Genomic DNA, 9,270 nt, shown 5'->3' with positions numbered 1-9,270 from the left:
ACACACACACACACACACACACACACACACACACACACACACAAACACACACACACACACACACACACACACACACACAAGGCTTTCTGTATCTAGTGAAAAAGTAAAATTGGTAATCTCTGTTCATCACCATCATCATCAACTTTTTATGCTTTCAGTTCCATGCTTGCATATAGTGTCTCACCATTTGTTGCCTTTCATGTTATTCTTCTGAGAGATTCAACATCTTGAAGTCAGCTTTCTCCACTTCTGCCCATGTCTTCTTTGGTTTTCTGCTTCCATAGTTTCTTTCCACTTAGATTTTCTGGTATTTCTTTATCTAGCTGTGGCCATCCATATATATTATATGTCCATAACAAAACTGTCATTTCTCTTGCACACTATTTCTGATTCTTTTTATATCCAATTCATCTCTTGGCTCATGTACCATTAACATTACACATCAAGTGGTGCTTGCTGGCTTCATTTCTTTCCAACCTTTGCGCATTCTCTGCATTCAGTGACCATGTCTCACTACCATCGTATTTATGAAGTCAGTATTTAAATGGAGATTGTCAAATGCTCACCGCTGGAGTTATAGTTAAGACATACTTGTAGGAAAGAGAGAGAGAGGGGAGAAAGAGAAGGGAGAGAGAGAGAGAGAGAGAGAGATCAGGACTTGTTCTACATGCAACAACAGCCATTCTACATAACTTTACTAGTCAATTGTGATTAGACATTGAATGAATGTATACAGATTGGTTTCATTATTTTGCATGTATCTCAGACAGGCTTGGCTGACAGCACTTCCATGCTGTTAGAGCTTCTCAGATTTGCAATGATCCTCACTCTTTCCTTTGTAGTTCTGACAGGCTAAGGATTTCTGAAATTTGTCTTTAATACCCAAGTTCAAAGTCTTCTTGAATAGAATGTTCAGTTGGTTTTGTCAATACCTAAACTCTCTTTGAGATTATCATTGTTCTTACCCACATCCAACCCTTTACAAAATGCAAGGCTTTACATACCACGGACCACATTGCCTGACATAGAGATCTGTGAGCATCTAATAATATTCTAGATGCTAGCCACCCAATCTTGCCTTTGCTTGATCTCAGTACTGTAGCTCTGTCAAGAGACAAGTTCACACACTCAAATTGTGTTTATTTGTTTGTAATAAACATTCATATATAACATGCATTGACTTTTCTTTAATATTGCAGTGTTTGGTCAAATTTATTATAATTACTATATAAAATACGCTAAAAAAAGTTCTGTCTCATAAATGAAACAAAAAGCGAATGTGAAAGTAAACTTTCAACTTTACCAGTGTAGGCTGTAAAAGCATTCGTTATTCATACTGAAGAATCAACAGTATGGAAACCACGTGATTGTGTTTGTCCATGATAAAAGGTACATACAAACAAATATGACACAAATATGCTTCTTTTAACCTAAGGCTGTGACAAAGAACTTGTCATTCTTCTGAGTTTCTGATTTTAAAGAATATTTGTCAAAGTAAATTTTGCAAAATAACAATTCTGTAATATTAACCTTTTCAAATGATTAGCAAAAGAGTTGAACCACACATTCAAGCAAATCAATAAGTAATTCCAACTATAAGTATTCTCTACTCTTTTTATCTTGTTCATTTATATATATTCAGAGATATATGTGCACTTTGTACTATCATTACACATACTTCATCATGATTAAAACTTCAGGGACTGTTAAGTTCTTTAGAACCACTTCTTGTAGCTACAATTCAAGAACAAGAAACAGCATACATAAAGCATGTGTATATATATATATATATATATACACGAAAGCTGCTTGCAGACAAAGGTATTGACTTGAGAAACTTATCATATTTACATACATGTGTGTGTGTAATATGTTATGTATAAATAGAAATATACACACGCACACACATTCAAACAGGTATATATGGGATAAATAGGCTCTTACAAATATTTACACAACAATCGTTCCTCAAGAATTAGAAATTGGTTCTACTACAACAAGAAGCAAGTTGTGGAACAAAATGAAGGTGGTGGGTAGCAGCAACAGGTTATAATAATACTGATATTATTACTAGTTCCCACCACCACCAACACTGCTGATTTCTAACATAGGCACAAAGCAATAATAATAATGACAACAACAACAACAATAACAATAATAATAATAATAATGTTGATTGTAATAATGATTATAATACCAGCACTGATAGTAAAAATAAAAATGACAACAATAATAGAAATAATAATCATTTGGTAGTAATTTCATTATGTGCAACCTTAGCAAACATCTATTGTCATTATTGTGAGAGACTTACTCACAGATCAGTATACACACAAACATCAACACACAATTCAACATTAAGCACAAAAGAAAAAAAAATTTTCCCAGTGTTGTGTGAATGGCAGAAGATTGGCCAACTGCAGCATTAGTGAGAATACAATGGGTAAATCCAAACTTGTGTTTTATGTATATTTACATATGTATGTATGATTTTATTCTCTCTCTCTCTCTCTCTCTCTCTCACACACACACACACACACAATCATAAACTATATATAAAAAAAAAATACAATGAACAAAAACAGTCAGTGAATCTATTTATATCTAATCAACCATATACTAGAACTGTACCCACACATACACACGCACAATAATCTCACACATATTGATATACATGCATAAATGAGTTCTTAAAAAATTCGGTAAAATTGTTCCATGAGTCTTCAATCATTGATAGTACAACTTGAAATGTAATAAACATGTTTAAAGAGAGATCAATTGTAGTAGTAGTAGTAGTAATAGTAGTAATAGTAGTAGTAGTAGTAGTAGTAGTAGTAGTAGTAGTAGTAGTAGTAGTAGTAGTAGTAGTAGTAATGGTAGTAGTAGTAGTAGTAGTAGTAGTAGTAGTAGTAGTAGTAGTAGTATCCATGGAAATTCTACAGTTATTTTGAAAATTGTAAGATAGAATTGTGTTTTTTTTCTGAAGTATCTGGTTCTTTAGATGATGTAAAAGTCCACATAGATAGCAGTGAAATTGCATTTTCAGCAAACAGCATCTATAGAAGCTATGTAATTCTTATACTTTGTAAATTGTTATCTATTATTTTCCACTTTATGTCAAGAAGTAAACAATCTTGAACTTCCATCCCAGGTTGCAATGCTTCATTAGCACCTATTACATATAACTGATCATATTGTATTGTGAGTTTTGATTTTCAAGATGAAGAGTTACACATGTATGCAAATTTGTCCATGAACTTTGAAACAATGAGGACCCTGTCCTTCATGGGTACTTAAATTTACTCCAAAGGAAGCAAAAGAAAAGACACAATTGTAGTTCTTAATATTTTTACTGTCTTTATGCTGTAAGTTCAAATTCCTCTGGGGTTGACTTTGCCTATCATCCTTCCAGGTTTGATAAAACAAGTACCAGTTGAGCACTGGAGATGATGTAATTGACTTACCTGCTCCCCCAATATTTTTACTGAAAGTGATTGATTCTGCATTATTTTCATTAAAAAAAAATCTTCTCAGTTCTTCTGGTTAAGGCTGGAGTCGAGGAATCATTTTTCCATTCTGGCAAGAATTCAGAGCTTCATTTATAAATCTAAGAACTTCACAATGGTCACATACAATATTCATGCTCGTGATGGCACCTGTGCCCAGCATCGCCTTTCTGGCACTTGTGTAAGGACTTTCGAACGAGATCGTTGCCAGTGCCCCTGGACTGGCTCTTGTGCGGGTGGCACATAAAATACACCATTTTGAGCATGGCCGTTGCCAGTACCACCTGACTGGCCTTTGTGTGGGTGGCATGTAAAAGCACCCACTACACTCTCAGAGTGGTTGGCGTTAGGAAGGGCATCCAGCTGTAGAAACTCTGCCAAATCAGATTGGAGCCTGGTGTAGCCATCTGGTTTCACCAGTCCTCAGTCAAATCGTCCAACCCATGCTAGCATGGAAAGCGGACATTAAACGATGATGATGATGATGATGATGATGATGATGAAATGTTGTAACATTCAACTGTATGTCTCCAGGTTTCTTGATGTTCTTGTTCATTTTTATTTTTTATTCTATATTAAGTTCTTTCTCTCATCTCTTGTAAATATTCATTACATTCTCTTTCTTTCATATTTTCTCTTCTTCTAGGCTGCTGCTCCTTGTTCTAGTAATTGGACCCTCTGCTTCTTTCTACACTGTTCCCTTAACCTTCTCATTTTCCCTCCTTTGCTCACCATTCACTACATTCACCTTTATCTTCATATTTTATCACCTGTCAATATTCTTTCACACTCTCACAAGCTCTTTGATCCTCTGTCTCTATTCTCTCTTTAAAGTCCTCTTCTTATACTTTTCAGGTACACCCTGACACCTTATCACCACCAGCATTTCCTCTCCTTCCAGCAAGCATAGCCATGTATCTCCTCTAAAGCAATGTATCTGTTTCTGTCTCTTCTACCATATTTGCCTGTCAACACTTGGCATAAAGCCAACTCCCTCTCTTTTACACCCCCCCCCACCATTAATGGGTGACCTCATTAGTGTTTGTATCATGAAAAAGCATCTTGTACACTCTGTAAAGTGGTTGGTATTAGGGAGGACATCCAGCTGTAGAATCTATGCCAAAGCAGGTCTTGGGGTTTGATGCTGTCCTGCAGTTTGTTAGATCTTGTGGAACCATCCAACTCGTGATAGCATACAAGATAAATATTAAAAAACAGTGATTTTGTATGCATTCGTGTGAATGTTTGTGTGTGTGCGTGTGTGTGTGTGTGTGTGTGTGTGTGTGTGTGTGTGTGTGTGTATGTGTGTGTACAGATATGAAACAATGATGAAAGTGGTTTTATTTATGTTGTGAACTATTCTTTACAGAAATAGAAGATGAGATTAGAAAGCAATAATCATATGTGTATATGTGTGTGTGCATAACACACACACATGCATAAACATATCCTAACACTATGGAACATAAATGTTAAATGATGATGATGACATGAATGAATATATATATATATATCTTCATCATCATCATCATCATTTAATGTCTGTTCTCCATGTTGACATGGGTTGGATGGTTTGCCAGGAGCTGGCCAGCTGGAGAGCAACCTGGGCTCCATTTATCTGTTTTAGCATGGTTTCTATGGCTGGATGCTCTTTCTAATGCCAGCTACTTTACAGAGTTTTTAATGTAACACTTTACTGATGCTTTAATATGATATTGGCACAAGTGCTTTTATATATTATCAGTATGAGTGCTTTTACACAGCTCCAACATCTATGAGCCCACAAGAGTAGAATGTTTCAGCTGATAGAGGGACGTAGATGCTTGAATGTATGGATGACCACGATTTTACTTAGCTTGACATGTCTTCTCAAGCACAGCAAACTGCTAGCAATCTCAGTTCCTTGTCATCTCCTCTGTGAGACCCAACATCTGAAGATCTTTTCTCACCACTTTGTCCTCCGTCTTGGGTCTACCCTTTAACATGTCCCCTCCACAGTCAGAGATCAGTACTTCTTGATGCACCTTTCCTCACACATGCACATCACATGACCATACCAGCTGAGTCTTCTATCTTGCTCACTAGTTCTGATTCCTTGTATACCCAATTTTTCTCTCTAATCACTTACTCTTTGTTGTACATGTACACTGACATTACCCACCCAGTGGAGCATACTGACTTCATTTCTTTCAAGCCTTCGCATGTCTTCAGTGGTCACAGCCCATGTCTCACTGCTGTGAAGCATAACTATTTGTACACAGGCATTATACAATCTGCCTTTCACCCTGAGAGAGAGGCCTTTTGTTACAAACAAAGGCACTAGTTCTCTGAACTTTGCCTAGCTTATTCTTATTCTAGCAACTGTGCTTTCAGAACTAACTCCTCCACTGCTAACTTGGTTACCTAAATAATGGAAACTGTCTACTACTTCTAAGGATCCCTCCCTCCCCAACAATTGAAGGAGTCCATTTTCTGTACATTCCTAGTGTTTAATGCACCTGCACACCTGTACACCTTCTACACACAAAGGCTCCTTCCTCTGTTAACCTTCCTGTGATACTGTTGCACCTCTTATATGTCCATAACTTGCACTGGGTACACCGTATGGAGTTCCTACTTACACACATATCAAGCAGAGTAATCTCCCAGAAGGGATCAGTGATTTGTCTGTTTTCCTACTAACTAGGACTTAGGTCTTTGCTAAATTAACTCTAAGGCTCTTTGCTTCCAGACATTGCTTTCACACTTGAAATTTCTTCTCTAGTTCTAGTAGTGATTCAGTATGGTATAGAGAACCTCCCAAGGGCAACCTGTCTTAAATTACTCTGTTGTGGCCTGGAGGACTATGATAAACAAGTGAGTGCTGAGAACACATACAAACATATATATTTGTATAAACATACATAACACATGCATACATATTTATTTATGCACACATACATACACACACTCACACATATATGTATCCACACATACATATATGTTGACTAATTTCAACTTCTTAAAGGTAATATTGTGTAGTGCTTATACAAATTTAAACCTATGACAAATCCTTTTTAAGTAAACAGGTAATTTTAACTTGCAATCATTTCCTAGCTTGCCTCAAGTGTCCTTATCTATATGTTTTGGTAAAGGTAATTACACAACTTCTCCTATATCCTGTTATGAGTCTACATGTGACATGTTTTTAATTATTACTAGATAGGGAGTGTGGTGTTGCAGCTTATTATGGTGTTGTATGGTGGAGTATTATGTAGTGTGGTGAAAGATTAGCCAGTAATGACATGCATTTTCCTTTCCAGCAAATGAATTAGAAGCATTCCTCACCATATCCTGGAAAACCTAAACATTCTCGCCCATCTGCCCTCAATCATTTGACCACACTTGACCATTCACACCATTGATATATCAGCCAGCCTAGTGATTAATTTTCTGAACTCTATGCGTGTGTTATCTAGAAAATTGTTGCTCATACAATAAAAAGATAGTAGAGGAATAATTTCTCTCCTATCTAATTAGGGAGACGTGACACTTTTTAATTACCTCCCCTGTTATGAACTATTTCCTGTTTTTGTTTTTATGTTCCTTTTCTTTCTTTGCCAAAGTCTCTCTCTCCCCTTTGCCACCTGCACATACCTTAAACCTCATTCTATTATTTGTGGCCTCAGGCTAGATGCTTATTATAGGATCGTTATCATATGTCAGAGGATTCAACCCCAAAGTCTCTTTCTTTCCTCCTACTCACACATATTTTACCTGTGCTTGGAAGATTCTTGGCTAGTGATGGTGTGGGTGAGTAAGGAAAAGAAAAATAGAAATGGAAATGAGATGAAAATGTGACTATTTTAGTATATGCTTTTTAAAATAGTTTAAACATATTTCTCATACTTTTCATTTGGAGATACATTGTATATGAACATCTGAAGAGAACTTTTATTAAACACACAACATTTATTAAATATTACTTATCAAACACACAATGTTTATTAAAAACTGTCTGATTCTATCAAATTCACATCATTTATCAAATTTATAATGTTTGTCATGCACACACAGCATTTTTTTAATTCACAGCAATTATTATATAAAATTTATAAAATTTGTTTTATCAGTTATTAGTGAATCATAATTTTCATCCTCTTTTTATTTTCTCCATGTCTTCATTAGCAACTCACTAGAAGAGACTGGAGACAATTGGCACAGGAAGTTTTTCACTGTTAGTGTTGTCACAAACTGCATTTTATGGGCATTACCTATCCCTAAAACTATATGTAGCATTGATCTTAATTCACAGTAATGCATTTCCTACCTTTTTGTTAAGACCTAAAACACATAACATGCAAATTGATTAAGTCGAGGAGGGGTGAGATAGAGGGAGAAACAGAAAAAGAAAATGATTGAGAAGACAAAGTTATGATAAAAACATTAATGATGATGATTAAAAATGATGAAAAAGAAAAAATTGATGATAAAGGAAATGATAAAATGAATAAAAACATGATGATGATGCTGTTGTAAAAGAAGTGAGAGGAGGCCAAAAACAAGTAGACTAGTAAGTCAAAAACTGGTACATTTTTCATATTCATGTTAATAATATTCTTTTGTTGTTAAGGCAGCAAGCTGGCAAAAACATTAGCACGCCGGGTAAAATGCTTAGCGGTATTTCACCTGTCTTTACTTTCTGAGTTCAAATCCTGCCAAGGTTGGCTTTGCCTTTCATCCTTTCAGGTTCAATAAAAAATTTTGGGCCTTGTGCCTAGAGTCATCATCATCATCATCATCATCATCATCATCATTGTTTAACATCTGCTTTCCATGCTGGCATGAGTTGGACGGTTTGACTTAGGGCTGGTGAGCCAGAAGGCTGCACCAAGCTCCAGTCTGATATGGCAAAGTTTCTACAGCTGGATGCCCTTCCTAATACCAACCAGTCCAAGAATGTAGTGGGTGCTTTTACATGCCACCAGCACGAGGGCCAATCAGGCAGTACTGGCATCGGCTATGCTCAAATGGTACTTTTTACATGCCACCAGCACAGGAGCCAGTCTGGCAGAATTGGCAATGACCACACTCGAATAGTGCTTTTTACGTGCCAACAGTATGGGAGCCAGTCAGCAGCCCTGGCAATGATCATGCTCGAATGGTGCTTTTAACATTCCACTGGCACAGGTGCCAATCAGGTGGTACTGTCACTGGCCATGACAATGATTTCACTTGCCTCAACAGGTCTTCTTAAGCGTAGTTTATTGTCCAATGATTGAAGGGTACTCTTAAATGGGCTGGTTATACAACACTGGCATAGGCCACGGTTATGGTATCACTTGGCTTGTTGGGTCTTCTCAAGCACAGCATATCTCCAAAGGTTTCAGTTACTTGTCATTGCCTCAGTGAGGCCCAGTGTTCGAAGGTCATGCTTTAACACCTCATCCCAAGTCTTCCTGGGTCTACCTCTTCCACAGGTTGCTAGGGTGTGACACTTTTTCACACGGCTGTCCTCATCCGTTCGCAACACATGACCATACCAGCACAGTCATCTCTCTTGCACACCACATCTGATGCTTCTTAAATCCAACTTTTCTCTCAGGGCGCTTACACTCACTCGTGTATGAACACTGACATTATACATCCAGCAGAGCATACTGGCTTCATTCCTTGCAAGCTTATGCATGTCCTCAGCAGTCATGGCCCATGTTTCTCTGCCATGTAGCATGGCTGTTCGCACACATGCGTCATGCAGTCTACCTTTCACTCTGAGCGAGAGGCC

At 37.1% G+C, this 9,270-nt stretch overlaps 2 protein-coding genes across 2 annotated transcripts in view; one reads left to right on the top strand and one right to left on the bottom strand.

The window, feature by feature from the left end:
• Positions 1–9,270, bottom strand: part of LOC128247312 (tripartite motif-containing protein 2-like) — a 148,650-nt gene that overhangs the window by 136,508 nt on the left and 2,872 nt on the right. The gene's annotated exons all lie outside the window — the stretch shown is intronic.
• Positions 1–9,270, top strand: part of LOC106868904 (zinc finger CCCH-type with G patch domain-containing protein) — a 267,874-nt gene that overhangs the window by 255,832 nt on the left and 2,772 nt on the right. The gene's annotated exons all lie outside the window — the stretch shown is intronic.

The sequence above is a fragment of the Octopus bimaculoides genome, chromosome 3 (assembly GCF_001194135.2).
Source record: "Octopus bimaculoides isolate UCB-OBI-ISO-001 chromosome 3, ASM119413v2, whole genome shotgun sequence".
NCBI lineage: Eukaryota > Metazoa > Mollusca > Cephalopoda > Octopoda > Octopodidae > Octopus > Octopus bimaculoides.
This window is presented reverse-complemented; position numbering and strand designations above follow the sequence as displayed.